This window comes from Schistocerca cancellata, chromosome 9 (genome assembly GCF_023864275.1).
Source record: "Schistocerca cancellata isolate TAMUIC-IGC-003103 chromosome 9, iqSchCanc2.1, whole genome shotgun sequence".
NCBI lineage: Eukaryota > Metazoa > Arthropoda > Insecta > Orthoptera > Acrididae > Schistocerca > Schistocerca cancellata.
The window spans coordinates 428,508,674-428,530,879 of record NC_064634.1 but is presented as its reverse complement, the minus strand read 5'-3'; the positions used below and the strand labels follow the sequence as shown (position 1 = coordinate 428,530,879).

Sequence of the window (22,206 nt, the reverse complement as noted above, 5' to 3'; positions counted from 1 at the left end):
GAGTAAGATTAGTTTGGATTGTGGAGAAAAGAAGGGACACGCCAAGGAATACTGAGCCTATAACTGACCTTAGAAAATCGGTTAAATAAGGACAAATCTATGTTCATAGCATTCCTAGATTTATAGAAAGCCTTTGACGATGTTGACCCGAATATACTCTTTGAAATTCTGAAGGCTACAGGTTATAAAACAGGGAACGAAAGGACAGCTATAATACTTGTATAAGCGACAATCAAAAAGTTTCCGTCCGAAGGCCATATAATAAAGAATCGGTATGCCGATCAGGCAAAACGGCTGTGAGCATTGAGACAATTACCCTACCAACGCACTAGGCTGGCGGTACACGTTTTGTAAAACACCGTGGCATATAGGCAGTCATTTTTCCCTCGTTCTGTTTGGGAGTGGAACAGGGAGAGAAGATGCTAGTTATGGTACGAAGTACCCTCCGCCACGCACCGTATGGTGGATTGCGGAGTATGTATGTAGATGTAGATGTAGATCGGACAGGTTTGCGCGATCTACCTGCGATGATGACAAACGTTTCGCGCAACGACTCAAAAATATCTGCGATGTACTCGTTTTCTGGTAAAGACAACTCAATGACAGTGCTCTTTTCGGAACGCACTTCCGTTACAGACGCTATTCTGAAAGCTACCTATAGCGCCGCCATCTATCGGAACGTTATGAAACTATAGATGCTGAAGCAGGAACATCACACGATGACCCTCAAAAATTTCAACGGAAATGGGGGGGGAGGGGCGAATGATGTTTGCCATGACTTATTGAACGCCCTCGTAGTTCCACACATATTACTCCGTTCGACTTCTATTCGTAGAGTCTTTCCTAAACCACAGGAAGAAATGTATAGTTACATTTAACATTATCTTGTCTACAAACATTGAAAATTACGAGAAGTTAATGAAAATACACTCCTGGAAATGGAAAAAAGAACACATTGACACCGGTGTGTCAAACCCACCATACTTGCTCCGGACACTGCGAGACGGCTGTACAAGCAATGATCACACGCACGGCACAGCGGACACACCAGGAACCGCGGTGTTGGCCGTCGAATGGCGCTAGCTGCGCAGCATTTATGCACCGCCGCCGTCAGTGTCAGCCAGTTTGCCGTGGCATACGGAGCTCCATCGCTGTCTTTAACACTGGTAGCATGCCGCGACAGCGTGGACGTGAACCGTATGTGCAGTTGACGGACTTTGAGCGAGGGCGTATAGTGGGCATGCGGGAGGCCGGGTGGACGTACCGCCGAATTGCTCAACACGTGGGGCGTGAGGTCTCCACAGTACATCGATGTTGTCGCCAGTGGTCGGCGGAAGGTGCACGTGCCCGTCGACCTGGGACCGGACAGCAGCGACGCACGGATGCACACCATGACCGTAGGATCCTACGCAGTGCCTTAGGGGACCGCACCGCCACTTCCCAGCAAATTAGGGACACTGTTGCTCCTGGGGTATCGGCGAGGACCATTCGCAACCGTCTCCATGAAGCTGGGCTACGGTCCCGCACACCGTTAGGCCGTCTTCCGCTCACGCCCCAACATCGTGCAGCCCGCCTCCAGTGGTGTCGCGACAGGCGTGAATGGAGGGAAGAATGGAGACGTGTCGTCTTCAGCGATGAGAGTCGCTTCTGCCTTGGTGCCAATGATGGTCGTATGTGTGTTTGGCGCCGTGCAGGTGAGCGCCACAATCAGGACTGCATACGACCGAGGCACACAGGGCCAACACCCGGCATCATGGTGTGGGGAGCGATCTCCTACACTGGCCGTACACCACTGGTGATCGTCGAGGGGACACTGAATAGTGCACGGTACATCCAAACCGTCATCGAACCCATCGCTCTACCATTCCTAGACCGGCAAGGGAACTTGCTGTTCCAACAGGACAATGCACGTCCGCATGTATCCCGTGCCACCCAACGTGCTCTAGAGGGTGTAAGTCAACTACCCTGGCCAGCAAGATCTCCGGATCTGTCCCCCATTGAGCATGTTTGGGACTGGATGAAGCGTCGTCTCACGCGGTCTGCACGTCCAGCACGAACGCTGGTCCAACTGAGGCGCCAGGTGGAAATGGCATGGCAAGCCGTTCCACAGGACTACATCCAGCATCTCTACGATCGTCTCCATGGGAGAATAGCAGCCTGCATTGCTGCGAAAGGTGGATATACACTGTACTAGTGCCGACATTGTGCATGCTCTGTTGCCTGTGTCTATGTGCCTGTGGTTCTGTCAGTGTGATCATGTGATGTATCTGACCCCAGGAATGTGTCAATAAAGTTTCCCCTTCCTGGGACAATGAATTCACGGTGTTCTTATTTCAATTTCCAGGAGCGTATTTCATAATCTGAGTGATGGTAGTATGGAGGAAAGAAAACATGGGTTTAATATGCCCACCTTGAGAGTTACGAGCACTAGTTCGTCATCGCTACTGTGAAAGTTCCTGCTGCAGATCCTCGTCCGGCAGGCCGTTTTTAATGGACCGAAGGTATGATAATCACATGAGGAGAGTTGGGGACTACAGGGCGGGTGCTCTAGTGTCTCCCACTTGAGTTGGCGTAGCTTCTCCGTTACGACTTTTGCGATGTCAGGATGTTCGGTGTCATGAAGCAGCAGCATCCAGCACGGAATATGACTGACCCTTCCACTGTGGTGGTTTTCGATAGATAGGCTGCTCCATACCCTTTCTTCATTCTCCGATGAATATCCATCGGTGTTTTCCCTTCGGCAACCAAGAAAAGAATAACAGCACGTCGGGCTTGTTTGGACGTATTAGGTAATGATATCGACATAGTTAACGTTTCCGCGTTTACCACATGCACTTAGGAAAGACACGAATGTCACACTCATCCCTTACCTACACGTCGCTCCTTGTACTTTGAGGTGACAGAAGTCAAGAGACAGCGATATGAACATATACAGAGGGCAGTGGTATCGCGTACACAAGATACAAAAGGTCGGTGCATTGGCGTAGTTGTCATTTGTGATCAGGAGATTCGCGTGAAAAGGTTTCCGACGTGATTATGACCGCATGACGGGAATTGACACTTAAAGCGCGGAGCTTAGGGCTCGACGATTGGGACATTTCATTTCGTTAGGAAATCCAGTATTTAGAGATCCACAGTCTCAGGGTTGTACCGAGAATACTGAATTTTAGGCATTACCTCTCACCACGGACAAAGCAGTGGCGTACCGCCCTCACTTAACGACCGAGGGTGGCAGCATTTGCATAGAGTTGTCAGTACTAACAGGCGAGCAACACTGCGTGAAATAATTGCAGCAATCAATGCGGGATGCATGACGAACGTCTCCGTTAGCACAGTACAGCGAAATCTGGCGTTAATGGGCTATGGTAGCAGACGACCGACGCGAATGCCTTTACCAACAGCACAACATCGCCTGCAGCGCCTCTCCTGGGCTCGTGACCATATCTCTTGGACTGTAGGTAACTGGAAAACTATGACGTGGTGAAATCAGTCGCAATTTCAATTACACTACTGGCCATTAAAACTGCTATACCACTAAGATGACGTGTTACAGACGCGAAATTTAACCGACTGCAAGAAGATGCTGTGCTATGCAAATGATTATCTTTTCAGAGTATTCACACGAGGTTGGCGCTGGTGGCGACACCTACAACGTACTGACATGAGGGAAGTTTCCAACCGATTTCTCATACACAAACATCAGTTGACCGGCGTTGCCTGGTGAAACGTGATGTCGCGTGTAAGGAGGAGAAACGCGTACCATCACGTATCCGACTTTGATAAAGGTCGGATTGTAGCCTATCGCGATTGCGGTTTATCGTATCGCGACATTGCTGCTTGCGTTGGTCGAGACCCAATGACTGTTAGCAGAATATGGAATCGGAGGGTTCAAGAGGGTAATACGGAACGCCGTGCTGGATCCCAACGGCCTCGTGTCACTAGCAGTCGAGATGGCAGGCATTTTATCCGCATGGCTGTAACGGATCGTGCAACCACGTCTCGATCCCTGAGTCAACAGATAGGGACGTTTGCAAGACAATAACCATCTGCACGAACAGTTCGACGACGTTTGCAGCAGTATGGACTATCAGCTCGGAGACTATGGCTGCGGTTACCCTTGACGCTGCATCACAGACCGGAGCGCCTGCGATGTTGTACTCAGCGACGAACCTGGGTGCACGAATGGCAAAACGTCATTTTTTTGGGATGAATCCAGGTTCTGTTTACAGCATCATGATGGTCGCATCCGTGTTTGGCGACATCGCCGTGAACGCACATTGGAAGCGTGTATTCGTCATCGCCCTACTGGCGTACCATCCAATGTGATGGTATGGGGTGCCATTGGTTACACGTCTCGGTCACCTCTTGTTCGCATTGACGGCATTTTGAACAGTAGACGTTATACTTCAGATGTGTTACCACCCGTGGCTCTACCCTTCATTCGATGCCTGCGAAACCCTACATTTCAGCAGGATAATGCACGTCCGCATGTAGCAGGTTCTGTATGGGCCTTTCTGGATACAGAAAATGTTCGACTGCTGCCCTGGCCAGCACATTCTCCAGATCTCTCACCAACTGAAAACGTCTGGTCAATGGTGGCCGAGCAACTGGCTCATCACAATACGCCAGTCTTTACTCTTGATGAACTGTGGTATCGTGTTGAAGCTGCATGGACAGCTGTACCCGTTACACACCCTCCAAGCTCTGTTTGACTCAATGCCCAGGCGTATCAAGGCCGTTATTATGTACAGAGGTGGTTGTTCTGGGTACTGATTTCTCAGGATCTGTGCATCCAAATTACGTGAAAATGTAATCACACGTCAGTTCTAGTATAATATATTTGTCCAATGAATACCCGTTTATCATCTGCGTTTCTTCTTGGTGCAGCAATTTTAATGGCCAGTAGTGTAGCAAGAGCTGATGGTAGGGTCTTACTGTGGGGCAGACTCCACGGAGCCATGGACCCAAATTGGGAACAAGGCACTGTGCAAGCTAGTGGTGGCTTCATAATGGTGTGGACTATGTTTACATGGAATCGACTGTTTTCTCTAGTCCATCTCAACCGATCATTGACTGGAAGTGGTTATGTTCGACTACTTGCAGCCATTCATTGACTCCATGCTCGCAAACAAAGATGAAGTTTTTATGGATAACAATACGCCATGTCACAGGGTCACAACTGTTAGTAACTGGTTTGAAGAACCTCCTGGACAATTTGAGCGAATAATTTGGCCACCCGAACGCTACCGTACATTTATGGGGCATAATCGAGAAGTCAGTTCCTGCACAAAATCCTGCAATGGCAACATTTTCGCAATTGTGGTCGGCTATGGAGTCATCGTGACTCAGTATCTCTGCAGGGTACTTCCAACGACCTTTGAGTCCATGCCACGTCGAGTTGCTACACTATGCCAGCCAAAAGAAGGTCTGACACGATATTAGGAAGTATCTCATGTCTTCTTTAACCTCACTGTATACCCGAATCGGAGTCGAGCTACTTTGCATATAGGCTGCAGCAGTGCCCTCAAAGGAAAACCTTTTGATACTGCCTTATAGAAACCAGACGACATTAATAACACACGAATAATGTGAAAACGAAACATTATTTAAGAAGAGAGTGAACCAGGGTTGTAGCCGATCACCTATATATTTCAGTCTTTACACTGAGCAAACAAAGAAAACCAGGGGGAAAGTTGAAAAGGGAATTAAAGTTCAAGGAGAACATGTAAAAACTCTGAGATTTGCCCGTGACATTGTAATATTGTAAGTGACGACAAAGGACCGGAAGAGCAGTTGGACGTAATGGATATTGTATAAAATGCGTGTTTAACCATCAGCTGCTTTCATTTTAAACCCAAATATCGACCGATTTCAGTCAGATACCATCTTCATGGATTAGGGTTAAAACAGCTTAAGCCACAACATCACATCTGTCATAACTTAAATAATGGCCACGTCTCATATGTTGAGCATGTCATGAATTCCAGTGTACAACACAGAACTCTTAAAAGCAAACATACTAATAACAAGCGTAAACAGAGCATGACGTGGTCTACACATGAGACGTGGCCATTATTTAAGTTGTAACAGATCTGATTTTGTAGCTTAAACTGTTTTCACCCTAATCCGCGAAGATGTTCTGTGAATGAAACCAGGAATGCATATTGCCTTGAAAACGGGATACAAAATGAACGTCAACAACAATAAAACAAGGATAATGGAGTGTAACCGAATTAAATTAAGCAGTGCTGGGAAAACTAAGTTACGAAATGATACACTAAAAGTAGTAGATGAATTTTACTACTTGGGCACCAAAAAAACTGATGATAGCCGCAGTAGAGTGGATATAAAATTCAGACTGTCTCTAGCAAGAAAAGCATATCTGAAAAAAAAATGCGTTAACATCGCATATAAATTTAAGTTTTAGGAAGTTTTTACTGAACCTAATTTGTCGAGTGTAGCGTTGTATGTAAGTGAAACGTGAGCAGTAAACAGTTCAGACAAGAAGAGCTTTCGAAATGTGATGCTTCAAATGATTTCTGAAGATTAGATGGATCTATCGAGTAGCTAATGGAGAGGTACTGAATCGAATTGGGGAAGAAAGAAATTTATGGCACACATTAGTAAATGAAGGGCTCAATTGATGATATACATTATGAAACATCAAGGAATTGTCAGTTTTTTAATGGATGGACTTGTGGAAATTAAAAATATAGAGGGAGAGCAAGATTTGAATACAGTAAGCATGGTGAAATGGATGTAGGTTGCAGTAGTTATGCAGAGATGCACTACCGTGGAGAGCTGCATCAGACTAGCATCCAGTCTGAAGACCGTAACAAGAATTGAGAGAGTAGATAGAAGCTTTTGATCGGTAGCGGCATATAGCAGAAGGCAAAAGGTGCCTGCGTAAAACACGGAAAAAGATCTGTGCCAAAGATAGACGCGTGGTATGGCTTCTAGACTAAACCAACGGTCTCGGTCTTGTAACATGATCAAAGTTGCCATCAGAGACGTCACTTTGATTATAAAATTGGTCTCTGAGACCATGTTGTCGTATGGGTTTTGTTTGTGTTCTGGGTGTTGTCAACTTTGCCGTGACAGCCTGATCTTGGGTTGTATGAGTGTAGCTGGCAGAGATAGCCAGTTTTGCTGGAATACAGGAGCTCGCCGACGTCATGCTGTCTGTTTTACGTAGTCAGTCTTCCTTATGAAAGACTGTTTTTGGTCTGTTGTATTTCCACCTGTGGTTGTTACTTAAGGAAATGTCTATATCAATCTTATAATTAAAAAGATATTTTGACCATAAAGCTTTATCTCCTTATGTATTTATGTACTTTTTCCAACGATTCTCTTTTATATCTTTTTTTTTTTTGCTGGATTATTTTTCTTCTTTAGAAATATGTATGTTTGACGGTCATAATACTCATCTTGTTTGTATTGGCTATCAGTAGTTAAATTCCTTTAAAGTCGTGTTGAAGGTCTTTAAAAAATGCAGTTATATCATTGTAGTTATTTTACAGTGGTCGGCTACATCTCTGTTACTAAAATACAAGGAAAAGGTCTACAATAATATTTAATTTCGTTATTTGCTATCACATGAGTCACATTTGAAGATTTCAGCACAGTCCCATCCGCTACATGTTAAATGAGCCCATATTCAACAAAAAGAACACCAAAACCTAAGCATTTCATACATTCCAAACTGTTCTTAGTAAAAACGGACGTCTTCCTTTTCTTCTAAGTCTTCATTTTCAGATTCCTTGTGAAAGACTACTCCTCTCACATCTTGAACATGGCAACAGTCAGCAACTATAGAATTATGGATACAGTGGGAATCATGCAGCCAACCACTTACATGACGAAAGTCTGTTGAAACCTTTACGTAGATTTCAACAGATATTGAACCTGTCTTCCCCCAAGGAAGTAATAACATGTGTTACATGTAGTGTGAAGAGAGATACGAAGTCATAAGGCCTAGTCAAAGGTAAAAATAATCCGTGTATAATTGAAGGAAGACGTGCATCATACATATACAAATAGTTTGTGTTTTTTCTAGGCACATGGCTTATTTTTACTGTTGACTAAGCCTTATGGCTATGCCATAGCATTTATAAGGATCAATATGTAGCACGTGTTATCACTACTTCTAAAGAAGGCAGGTCTATATCTGTCGAAACCCAGGTAAAGATTTGAATAAAGTTTTGACGTGCAACTGGTTGGCTGTGTAGTTCCCATTGTATCCATTTTAGTTCTCCTTCATTGGAATCGCTATAATCTTAGTCAAACAATTTCTTTGTCTTCTCTTTTTGGTTTTGTTACTGATTCCTCTACTTTATGATTGTCTGGTTTCTTTGAATTAGCTTCAGGTTTTACATTTTTTTTTCTTTTCTTTGCTGTTTTTCAATTTTGGTTTTTCATTAGTGTCGATACGAACAGCTGTGAGTACTGCTTAGCGCTTGGCCCTTTGGAAGTTACTTTATTTGCCCAAGTGCAGAGATCAGGTAACAGTGCAACTGCTTCTATTGGTACTGCATGCGGATGTTAAAACGACGAACTATTGCATTAGAATGTTAACTGAGGCTGCGAACTAGGTAACGTGAAAATGGTCAAGATCTGAAACAGTTGTTAGTGTTTCATTATCAAGCCTATACAGGGCGTTAACAAAATCATCAGTGGTGCCTGGTAGGTGTGTTGACTATTGGAACATCGTCTCCACCAAGAAGTCATCGTCAGTAAATTTTTGTGGGTTGATAGGTTGGATCTCGTTCACTTCAAAACCCTAAGTACGATACACTTACAAATGATAGAGACTGTTCAGTAAACCTTGAAAAAATTTGTACTGTAACTGCCCTAATTTAACTCCTAGTTTTATCGGTAGTCCTAATGCACTTTCTAGGAATCTGGAAAAAGACAGAAGAGATTTGTCACGTAATGGTAATGGTGGCTGGGGAGGACATTGACTGCCATTGCCCCCCGATTAAATGGCCACTAGTACCCACAACTATTGATATTTTCGAACATTAACACGAAGTAACGGAATAATCTACATTAGAAACAAGTATAATAGTGGAGAGGAAAGATGAAAGTCCCGCCAATTTGGCCAATCTGGACCGACCGACTGCCGTTTCATCTATCAGTCAACAGTTATTTGGATGCGACATGGAGAGGCGTCGGTTCAACACAAAGTTCTCCCTGCCCTTGTGGGTTTTGTAGATCTTAAAGCTGCTACTCCTCATTGACACACCTCCTCAGGTGGAATCACGAGGCTGAGTGGTCACTGTTTCAGTCCTACCAGCAAGTAAAAATCCCTGGCCGTACTGGGAATTGAACATGGGTGTTGCGCATGACAGCCAGCCACGCAAACCACTCAGCTACGGAGACGTACATACTACTTAATAATGGGAATTGTGTTAAGGAAATCATAACTCATTTAAATCACACAGAAGCCTATAGAGTTTTACAACTTTTATAAATAGACTACTGTTTGTGAAAAGCTAATCACACGGAAGCAGTGGTCTGCAACACTCCGCAATAAGAGGACAGGTAGAACAGTGAAACCATAGCAATTTATTTAAAGGACAGAGAGATGGTGTGTGCTCGGAAGCCCTGTTTTTGTGACCGAACAGGTCAGTATCACGCAACGCTTAGTCGGGGCCGAGCCGTCATACGCGCAACCAAGGGCCGCTGTGACTTCCGACATCATAGGTTGTTACATCGGCATGTGAGTGTGTTTGAACGGGGTCGAATGATTGGTGTCCTGGAGGCGGGTCTCTCGTTGTGTGACACTGCGGGTCGTACAGGACACGCTGCTTCAACAGTGAACCATATGTGGAACCAGCGGAGAGAAGAGGGTCGCAAACAGTGCTGACAGAGCATTGGACGACAAAACATGATCACAGCGAGAGATGACCGCCAACTTATTCGCCTGGCCGTAATGGACTGATCAGCATCGTCCACAAAGTTAGTTCCGCGTTCGAACACTGCACTGGGTGAGGGCATGTCTACGTCGACTGTTCGACGCCCTCTTTTGCTGGCTGGACTGGCGGCACGCATGCCGTTGCATCGGTTTCCATTTACCAGAAAACACCAACACCATAGACTGAAACTGGCACATGAACACCCGACACTGGCATGCTGAGCCGGAGTGGCCGAGCGGCTCTAGGCGCTACAGTCTGGAGCCGCAGGTTTGAATCCTGCCTCGGGCATGGATGTGTGTGATGTCCTTAGGTTAGTTAGGTTTAGGTAGTTCTAAGTTCTAGGGGACTAATGACCTCAGCAGTTAAGTCCCATAGTGCTCAGAGCCATTTGAACCATTTTTGAACTGACATGCTGAGTGACAGCATTTAATGATTTTCGGACGGGCCCCAATTCAACTTGTCCTACAGTGGTAGCCGATACGTGTTCGACGCCGCCGTGGTGATCTCAGTCGGACAGACTATTGCTGAGCAGCATAGTAGATAAACGCCAAGTGTGATGATTTGGGGAGCCATTGGCTGTAAATGCGATTTCGCCTACTACGTCCTGAGGGCAATCTGAACAGCAACGGCTACGCCAGAGAAGTTTTACAGTTCGACGCACTTGCCTTCCCGCGGGCCGTTCCACAAGCCACATTCCAGCATGACAACAAAAAATGGTTCAAATGGCTCTGAGCACTATGGGACTTAACTTCTGAGGTCACCAGTCCCCTAGAACTTAGAACTACTTAAACCTAACTAACCTAAGGACATCACACACATCCATGCCGGAGGCAGGATTCGAACCTGCGACCGTGACAGCAGCGCGGTTCCGGACTGAAACGCCTAGAACCGCTCGGCCACAGCGGCCGGCTTCCATTGAACATACCTAAGGTATGGTCGGTTAGCAACTTGTTCTTCCAGTTCCTCCTGCAGCCACAGTTGATGCTTTATGGTCGTGCCTACAAACCGCGTGGCAAATTATTCCCCAGAAGCATCTGCAGGCGCTACTCAGCACATGGTGGCGCTACTCAGCACTGAATTTCGACAGTCACAGTGCGCGTACCGATCGGTAAACATAATCATTTGTGGGGTGTCATATTCCTAACCAGTGAAATAAATTTTGTTGTGATCACATCTCACGGTCTTGTCGTTTCACATTTTCCAACAGCAGTGTACATTATCTTTACTGTACACCTTGCGATATAAATTGCTTCATAGTCAATCTAGTGCACGCAGTTCATAAAGTTCTAGTATTACCTCTACATCTAAATTTTTCACAAGCTGCGACATAGTCGCGGATTAAACCAGTGACCCAGGAAGAGTAGAATAAATTTGTTTTCTTTCCATCAATGATCACATCAGTTTTTGATGCTTAAACCACCAGTTTCAGTCAACGATGACCGTTTTCAGATCTGCAGGAAAACATGGGAAAACAAATTAAACTAGTGGAGGGTTTACATCTTAAATAATAAAATATGCCAGAATGAAAAGTATAACTTTCATAGATGTGAAAACGTGCGCTTAAGATATGAAGAGGCATAGCTGTTTTATAACATGTTCTATGAGTAAAATAATGAAGCCACAGTGACATCGCCAGAAATACCACATAATCAGCTTATATTCGTAGAACATATTTAAAATATAATGTAAACAAGGCCACAATGCCGTTAGAATTATACTGTTAACAACGATCCTCTTCAAAATAAATCGAGGTACAGTAGTCACACATGTTTGTGTCATAAGCACGTTAGACGTCGCTGTTGCAAGATGACTCATATTCGCTTATAAATGTGCAAAATGCAGTAAAATACAATGGGTAACCCTATGGTTGGCTCATAAGGTGCAATTCTCTTCTATATTATCATATTCGCCGGCCGGGGTGGCCGAGCGGTTCTAGGCGCTACAGTCTGGAACCACGCGACCGCTACGGTCGCAGGTTCGAATCCTGCCTCGGGCATGGATGTGTGTGATGTCCTTAGGTTAGTTAGGGGACTGATGACCTTAGAAGTTAAGTCGCATAGTGCTCAGAGCCATTTGAACCATTTATATTACCATATTCTTATCTAAAATCAACGAAAAAGTATCTCAGAAACACTGTCTCTCTTCATTTTCAATAATTTCAAAATTTCACTTTATTCTTGTTTTAATTTTATCCATGTAATAACATAGACCGCTTCTGAACTCATTATAGATGTTGTCCATTGTAATCCCATTGTTTTTCATTTTGTACAACGATAAAATTAACGAATATGAATAAACCTACAGTAGCGGCATCTAAATTGCCTGTGCCACAAACATATTTTATGGTTACTGTACTTCAGTTTATTTTCTTAAGAGCATGACTCTGCTCGCACTGTGTCCTTTCGTACACCGTATTTTAAATATATGCTTGGTAGCTAAGCTGATTTTGTATGTATTTCTTGTCAAGAAATACACTGTGAATTTATTATATTACTCATATGACATGTTGCAAAACAGGTATGCCTCGTCGTATTTTACGCGCATGTTTCGACCTATGGAAGTTATACTTTTCATTCTGGGATTTTTATTATTTTAAGAAGGAAACTGTCCACTAGTTGTATTTGTTTTCCCACGTTTTGCTGCAGATCTGAATATGGTCTTCGTTAACCGAAATCGGTATTTTAAGGACCATAACGTTTTGTGATCATTGATGGATATAAAAGAAATGTATCCTATATTCAGACTTTCCACACCTTGCGCTATACGAGAATGTTAATTAAATAAGACAGTCATTAGCTGGAAAGTTGGTTGGAATAACACAATAATTTTTCTAGGTTTGGTTCAAACTGAAACTGATACGTTTGGATACAATTATCATTCCACAGATTCTTAGTAGTGTTCCCAAGGGAAGTGAAATATGTAAAAAATGTTTAAACATTTTCATTTAGAAATTAATTAAATAATTTCATAAACATTTAGATTATATATAACAAAATGACAAAAATATTTCGAGGCTATGGTCTCCAAACATAAAAGTAAACAGTTTACGAAGTTAATATATGTGATCATAATTAATACTTTTCCGGGCATAGAACTCAAAAGTATTACATCACCAATATTATATGAAAATATTAATAACGTGTCAGATGTCAGAATTGAAAGTTATAGGATGCCATTTCTCTAGCCTTTCTAAGGGTATTTTCAATTTTTTCTTATTTTGCGTCTTTGGCGTCTAAGTGGAGTAATTCATGATAGAAAATGCTCCTGAGACGTTTCGTACTACGTCCAGCTACAATGAGAAACTTCGCATTAATTCACAGTATAAATAGACGAAATGTTTTCTAAATTGTAGTTTCATTTCCGCAATCAATACAGATTTTTCAGCTTCAGTTGAAAGATATTTATTTGTGGAAACAATAGAATCCAAAGAATAATCAATGTTTTCAGGAGCGATTGAGTATGTGTGCCGTGCCGCCCACACAATTACACTCGCAGACAGCTGAACCAAATCATTACTGGAAGAACTGACTATTCTTCGTGTTTCTCTTTCACAGACAGTAAGTGTCTGCGCACCGGACCGACCTGGTATTGCTCCATTGAATTGGCGTCAAAAATTATTATCAATGCTACATTTCCTTTCAAATGAGGACGAAGAAACATTTTCCATTGTATGAAGAATCTCATTAGCAGTTCGTTTCGGGATGCCTCCATCTACACATCACAAAAATAAAACTTAATGTATCTTCAGAAACATCAGATAAAAGACACCAGATTAACCATCGGACGTACACCAGATACGCTGTGTGATCAAAAGTACCCGGATACCCCCAAAAACATGCGTTTTCCATATTAGGTGCATTGTGCTGCCACCTGCTGCCAGGTGCTGCTCCCTATCAGCGCCCTCAGTAATCAGTAGACATCGTCAGAGAGCAGAATGGGGCGCTCCGCGGAACTTCGAACTTGCTCAGGTGATTTGGGTGTCACTTGTGTCATTCGTCTGTACGCGAGATTTCCACACTCCAAACATTCCAAGGTCCACTGTTTCCAATGTGAGAGTGAAGAGACTGCCGACAGTTGAACAGGGTCGTAATGTGTAATACGCAGACTTCTGTCCAGACCATCACACATGAATTCCAAACTGCATCAGGATCCACAGCAAGTGCTATGACAGTTACGCGGGAGGTGATAAAACTTGAATTTCTTGGTAAAGTGGCTGCTCATAAGCCACACATCACGCCGGTAAATGCCAAATGACGCCTCGCTTGGTGTAAGGAGCGTAAACATTAAATGATTGGACAGTGAAAACACGTTGTGTGGAGTGGCGAATCACGGTAGACAATGTGGCGATCCGATGGCAGAGTGTGGGTATGGCGAATGCTCGATGAAAGTCATCTGGAAGCATGTCTAGTGCCAACAGTAAAATTCGGAGGCGGTGGTGTTATGGTGTGGTCGTGTTTTTCACCGAGGGGGCTTCCATCCCCTATTGTTTTGCGTGGTACTATCACAGCACAGACCTACATTGATATTTTAAGCGCCTTCTTGCTTCCCACTGTTGAAGAGCAATTCGGGGATGGCGATTGCATTTTCAACACGATCGATCACCTGTTCACAGTGCACGGCACGTGACGGAGTGGTTACACGACAGTAACATCCATGTAATGGACTGGCCTGCACAGAGTCCTGACCTGAATTCTATAGAACACCTTTGGGATGTTTTCAAACGCCAACTTCGTGCCAGGCCTCACCGACCGACATGGATACCTCTCCTCAGTGCAGCAGTCCTTGAAGAATGGGCCGCCATTCCCCAAGAAACCTTCCAGCACCTGACTGAACGTGTGCCTGCGAAAGTGGAAGCTGTCATCAAGGCTAAGGGTCGGCCAACACAATACTGAATTCCAGCATTACCGATGGAGGGCGCCACGAAATTGTAAGTCGCTTTCAGCCAGGTGTCCGGATACTTTTGACCACATTGTGTATGTGCTGCGTATAATACAGCCAACCATTTCGTCTATGTGATAGTTGTAATTGACGTTTACTAAAACCCTCAGGCTTCTCTTAAACTGTAGTTTCTTAATATCTAAGCTGTTTGAAGGTTGCTCCTCAATTATTGATATTTTGTGCTCCTCAGTAATGAACTCCTTTTTGAATCAAAGTAAGTGCTTTCTCTAAATCTTTGTTATAGTTTTCTTATTGAGTATTAGGGAGCGAAGGTTGGGACTGGAAGCGCCAGGCGACTAAATAAACATCATTCACATAAGACTGAAAAATTGTCCTTAGTTAGGACTGCACTGATTTATTGAACAACCAAATAACACAGATTACTCAAAAATATACAACAAAACAAAGGTGGTGAAAGAACCAGCCAGTTCCTTTAAAATAACCAAGAAGCCAGCACCAGTTTCAGTACTGAAGGTACTGAAGGTACCGAAGGCTCTACATAACTTCCATCTAAATTCACGCAGCCACTGATCATAATAGAACGTCTAGAAAGGCGCTCGTTAGATTAGATTTTTAGTGAGAACCAGAGCTATTTTAAGAAAATAAAAATCGCCAGAAAAACTAGAAGAGTTTTACAATGTAACAGTTAAACCAATAGAAAGAAGAAAGTGACCTTAAATCAGGTTAATAAAAAGAATTGAAACAGGGTTGGAGGGATCAGATAGTGGTACCGAAAGTACCCTCCTCCACACACCATTAGGTGGGTTGCGGAGTATGATGTAGATGTAGACACAGATGTAGATGCAGATGTAGATGTTATCTCCTGTTTAAAAAGGACAGCTAGTTGCATGTAATGATCCAAGAACTTTGTGAAAGCCATAAAGAAGTTTAAGTTAACCCTGCTGTTCTGTTCACTTTTACTTGACATATATACTGTTCGGGTCAATATGACCCGACATATCAAAATGCTTTAGAAACATAAATTTTGGTACAGTTTTAGCTATCGACATTGTTGTTCTATTCCAGTACCTTGTTAGTAATAATAATAATAATAATAATAATAATAATAATGGTAATAATAATAATAATAACAATGCATACAACTTTATTGAGGGATATTTTTCATTTAAATATGCACATAAATTTGAAACAACAGACAGTTTCCATTACAGGCATTCAACTTAGAAAGCACTACAGTTTTTCCATACTTCTATTCTTATTGTTGACAGTTTAGACGTAAGTATTGACATTTTCTAACAACAGACAGTTGTCATTACAGATATTCATCTTAGAGCACACTACAGTACAGAACACACTACAGTTTTTTTATTACATTCCAACATAGAAAGCACTACAACTTTAGAATCCTCTCTTCTTACTGATTGTAGTTTAGGCACAAGTATTCACATAAATTTGAAACAACAGAATTTTCAATACAATCATCTTATAAAATACTACAGTTCTTTTCTTACTGCTTGCACTGTGGACACAAGTAGGTTACATGTTTCTTGCAAATATGTTTACTACATTTTCCACACACCATGTTTGTTTTATTGTCATTACTTGATGGACAGAACTTACAGCGTGCACGTTTTGTAGATTTTCTTGTTGTTACCGATTCTGACACACCACCCACATCATTCGGGTTTTGGATGCTTGTGACCATTCTCAAAGAATCTTCTGTTCTTGGGAAATGCGTTCTTGATGCAATATGTTCTTTTATCAGTGACTTTCCAAGTTCCTCCAAGAATATTCTCCTTCTAGTCAATTTGCTTGCATTCCAATTAGGGTCAACCGAAATCCACAAAACGTATGCATTATAAGCAGAAACATCAAGAATATTGTAGAAAACTATCATTGGCCACCTATTACTTTTTCGTTTGCATGTATATGTACCTAATAACTGATCAAGCGTGTCTACAGCACCTTTGGTTGAATTATAGTCCAAAATCATTTTTGGCTTCTTATCAGCCCTGTCACTGATTTCCGCATCATGGTGGAGAGTGCTCATAAGTACAACATTCTTGTGTCTCTTAGGAATATAATTAACCACAGTAGTGTCATTTGTGAAGTAAAATGAAGAGCTGTGTACCTCCTTGTTGGTCATTTTGTGTGGAAGCTCCGGCTTATTTTTCCGTATAGTTCCCAACATAGTCAATTTCCTTTTCAGAAGCAGCTGCCCCAAATTGTACGACGTAAAAAAGTTGTCACACGTGATATTCTGACCACGTAACTCAGAAGTGAGATCAGATACCACCCTCATTCCCTGATTTCTTTCTGGTGCCGCTCCACTCACCTTTCCTGTATAAATTTGGGCTTTCAGTACGTATGAAGTTTTGCTGTCACACATGGTCCATATTTTGATCCCATATTTTGCCGGTTTACTTGGGATATACTGCTTGAATGGACAGCGACCTCTAAATGCTACTAACTGCTCGTCAACAGTAACATTTTCTCCTGGATTATACAGTTGAGGAAGGACCTCTACCCACTTCTCCCAAATACTACGAATTGCGGCAAGTTTGTCAGTACGTCGTCTTTCCTCTCTAGTAGATTTCTTGTCAAATCGCAGGACACGTGATATCTTACAGAATGTTTCATGAGACATGGTTGCTCGAAATATGTTTCGCCCAGTATCTTTATCCCACAAACTTTTTGTAGACTCCCCATGAGATCGATATACACCCGCTAGGAGTAAGAGTCCTAAGTATGCATGGAAAACAGAACCATCAATATCTGTCCACTGTTCACCATAAACTCGCTGCCCTTCAATATTTGTCATCTCTATTATTTCATTTTGAAGCGCTGTGTGAAATACTGCTTCAAATGAACATTTTACATCAGATATTCTGCTGACTGCATACCTGGTAACTCCTGGGGTACTCTTGATGATGTTCGAAGCTGGTAGGCGACCATGTTGTGCTGGTGGATGCAACTGCCATTCTATATTCCCATTTTTAGAAAGAAAAGTCTCTACACTATTTTGTATGGGCTGTGGACTGTCGTAACTGTCATCGGAACACTCGCTTTCAGATGCATTGCTGATGTGATCTTCAAACTCAGAAAGTGATCCTTCATCTGGTGAGGCATTTACTATTTCTTCCAACTCACGATCATTCAATGGTCTCATCGCCATGGTGTCACAAGTCAAACTGGGCAGAAACAAAGCATTCCAATTATTGAGAACTGCCAATTATTATTTCCTGGGGAAAGCAACAAACAAGCCCATTGTTGTGAACGCATGGAGCTTTAGGTGATTGTTGAGAGTAAGTTGGAATGATGCAGTCACTATTCCCACACAACACAACAAAAATAATTTTCGCCATTTCCAGATTTTAGAAATAAATACGAGTTACACTAAACATATTTGTGTCGGGTCATTATGACCCGAACATTACATATGCAACTATTACAGTTGAAGCCCAAACTTCTTAAACTTTTTTAAAACCTTTTAAAACACATGCTGCTCATCCATTTTCAGACAAAGTCACAAAGTTTCATAAATATATATTGGTATTTACATAATGTAAAATAACGTTCATATTCGTTTCGGGTCATATAGACCCGAACAGAACAGCAGGGTTAAAGTAATTGGCTAGCAAAGACCCTCAGATCTCAGAACTTCAACAACACAATCTTAAAATCTTGGGTAGGGATCTGACAATGTTAGTCAATAGAATTCACGACATAAATCGTAAAAATTAAATGATTTTGAAACATAAAAATAAACTATTTCACTCGTGAAACCTTAAGCGGCAAACAAGACTACAGAATATTCCAGTTCTCGGATTTGCGCTGTCACACAAGGACGGCACACAATATCTGTGATGAACCTGGCCTAAGCTTGCTGAAACAAGGAGCCAAGCAACTCACGCAGCCACAGGAATGTTTCCGAGAACACATAAATGTTGTGGACAAATGTTCAGAAAGATACTCGTCGAGTTCACTATCTCCTTACATAGGCCACAGTTAAACAAGGCGGGCCCTGCACCCTTCCACAGCCAGTACACCAGTACATTCAATGACTGCCAGCGACCGATCGAGCCACTTAGCCCACTGCGTATGGAAAGCCTTCAGCCAGCACGTGCACTTGCTGTTACAGTAACGGTACGTCACACTCGACCAGTTTAATCTTCCAAATGCTCCAAATATATGTACAATGTACATAAATATGTCATTTTTATAGATATAAGTTAAGTGGCGGTAACGGAACGAAGATCAACTAGAAATATAACCTCCGACGAAGAAGTGTCGTCGCAGTCTAATATTAAAGGCAGTCAAGTGAAAACAGGACAGATAGAAAAAAGTAAGTAAACTGTTTATCATTTGAAAATTATTCCCCTTAACTGTTGATGCATTTATCCAAAGGGATACACAACAGTCAATACCTTCATGGAAAAATGTTTGCGGTTGCCTATGGAACCATGATTCTACCCAGGTATCCATCTCTTCGTTCAAAGCAAATCAACGCTCATGAATGTTTCTTGGGAAGCTCCACGTTAGGCCAAGAATACTTCAGCTACTCATCCACCATATCATCAGATCTCTTCCGATGCGATTTTATCCAATTTTAGCTGTTTGATCAGCCACGAAACCAAACTATCCGTTCATCCACTACCTTAGAAACAAACAATTCGGTGGTGCATTTTTGTCTGTATCATTTGTGTTGATATGACATATGTAACTTATGACATTGTCGACACGTTTCTCCTGCTTTTTAACATATAACAACATAAACATTCATCACAGTAATTACGTCACTCTGGTGTTACTTCCTTCGTTTTAACATATTATTTTATGCGATTAAAGGTATAATCTCATTATTGTCTTGACACGTACTTCGAGTCACTGACAATCACAGAATTAAATGGGTTCTGTATTTTTCTAGATACATCAGAAAAAGTTTTGCATCACCCCGGTTCCCAGAACTCATGAAGATTGATATTGACTGTGTTAGACGCAGTTCCTTTGACTGTTCAGAGATGTCACTAACCCGTTGTAAGATGTAAACAACCATGCATGAGCAGCACATATTAGACGGAGGGGGTCCGACAGCCGATCAGTTATTCCACCCGGAAGGAGGTACATGACTCGTGATGTCTGTAGTTCAACCATGCCTAGACGATCAATACCGCGGTTCGATCGCGTCCGCATTATTACTTTGTGCCAGGAAGGGCTCTCAACAAGGGAAGTGTCCAGGTGTCCCGGAGTGAACCAAAGCGATGTTGTTCGGACATGGAGGAGAGAGTTAGGTTGTCGATGACATGCTACGCTGAAGCCGCCCAAGGGCTGCAACTGCAGTGGACGACCGCTACCTACAGGTTACGGCTCGGAGGAACGCTGACAGCTACGCCACCTTGTTCAGTAATGCTGTTAGTGCAGGCACAGGACGTCGTGTTAACGACTCAAACTGTGAGCAATAGGCTGCATGATGCGCAACTTCAGTCCCGATGGGCCCAGTAACATGCCGAATGGACCGCTCAGGATTGGCATCACGTTCTCTCCACCGATGAGTGTCGCATACGCCTTCAACCAGACTATCGTTGGAGACGTGTTTGGAGGCAACCCGGTCAGGCTGAACGCCTTAGACACATTGTCAAGCGAGTGCAGCAAGGTGGAGATTCACTGTTGTTTTGGGGTGGCATTATGTGGGGCCGTCGTCATGTAAGGCACTGTAATGGCTGTACGATAAGTGAATGCTATCCTCCGACCGATAGTGAAACCATATCGGCAGCACATTGGCGAGGCATTCGTCTGCACAGACTACAATTCTCGCCACCACCGTCGACATCTTAATTTCAGGATAACGACATCGCTCGACTAGAGTGGCCAGCACGTTCTCCAGACATGAACCCTATCGAACATGTCTGGGGTAGATTGAAAAGAGCTGTTTATGGACGACGTGACCCACCGTCCATTCTGTGGGATCTACGCCGAATCGCCGTTGAGAAGTGGACAATCTGGATCAACAGTGCCTTGATGAACTTGTGGATAGTATGCCACGACGAATGCAGGCATGCATCAATACAAGAGGAAGTGCTACCGAGTATGAGAGGTACCGTTGTGTATAGCAATCTGGACCACCACCGCTGAAGGTCTCACTTTATGGTGGTACAACATGCAATATGTGGTTTTCATGAGCAATAAAAAGGGCGAAAATGATGTTGATGTTGAGCTCTATTCCATTTTTCTGTACAGGTTCCGGAACTCTCGGAAGCGAGGTGATGCAAAACTATTGATGTGTGTACCTGAATTCCATTACTTTGGCATGTGTACTGTTTTAAGTCATTCTCACTTTACCGCTCGCAACTTTTATAATGACGTTTGTCTTTCTACACACATACTTTCTTTGTCATTGTAATTTAATTTTTACAAATCTCTTTATCGTAACCGTTAGCATAATTTTACCAAGGGACTCAGTTATTGTATTAGATCTGCGGAACGTGATTTGGGTCAACAATTTTATCTTATCACATCTTGGTTTTACAGAAACAAAGTAATTCTTGAGATCATTGCACTTACATGTGCTGCAATGTAATCACCCTATTATAATGAACCCTTCAATACATTTCTGCTATTAACTGGAACTACCTCATATGTCATAGGGATAATAAAGTTGTGTTTTTTACAGTCAGTGTCGAAGTAGGTTACTATTAGATTCAGCTTCACAAGTATTTTTTTCTTAATAATAATGTGACTTACGACATTTGACTTTTAGCTTCATCTATGGTTAATTTGTTATCATTCATGTCTTTTAATACTATACCAACACTTTGTAGCCGATAACATGACAACTATTTTGTAAATAGCATAGAAAAATTATGAAAAAACATTTTCTGGGTCGAACCGCGGGACTGCTACGGTCGCAGGTTCGAATCCTGCCTCGGGCATGGGTGTGTGTGATGTCCTTAGGTTAGTTAGGTTTAAGTAGTTCTAAGTTCTAGGGGACTTATGACCTAAGATGTTGAGTCCCATAGTGCTCAGAGCCATTTGAACCATTTTCTGGGTCGTATGAGATTTTAGTATCCGGTCTGCTTTCTCACTGCTTGGAGTTCTAGTGTTGCTTCAGCTATCAAATGGTAGAGTTCGCACAAAGTAACTTCGCTCGTGCTGTACAGACAGAGTGGTAGGGGAAGGGACTGCGGTAGTAGCGTGGGCTTTCGTTGTCAACGGCCACTGTAGGGTAGTGCAGCTCGACAGCTGAAGCCTACAGAGATACACACACCTAGCATAGCTAGAGAGTCTACAAACGATCGCATTAATAATTTATGGCAGTATGGCCAATAATTTGATAAATATGCTCGTGGAAAGCGGGTAGTTTCTCAAAGTATCGAAAAGAATCGTCGTATAA

General features: G+C 42.8%; 1 protein-coding gene across 1 annotated transcript in view; it reads left to right on the top strand.

Annotated features, from left to right (window-relative positions):
* Nucleotides 1–22,206, top strand: part of LOC126101466 (putative ammonium transporter sll0108) — a 103,363-nt gene that overhangs the window by 18,219 nt on the left and 62,938 nt on the right. The window lies entirely within an intron of this gene.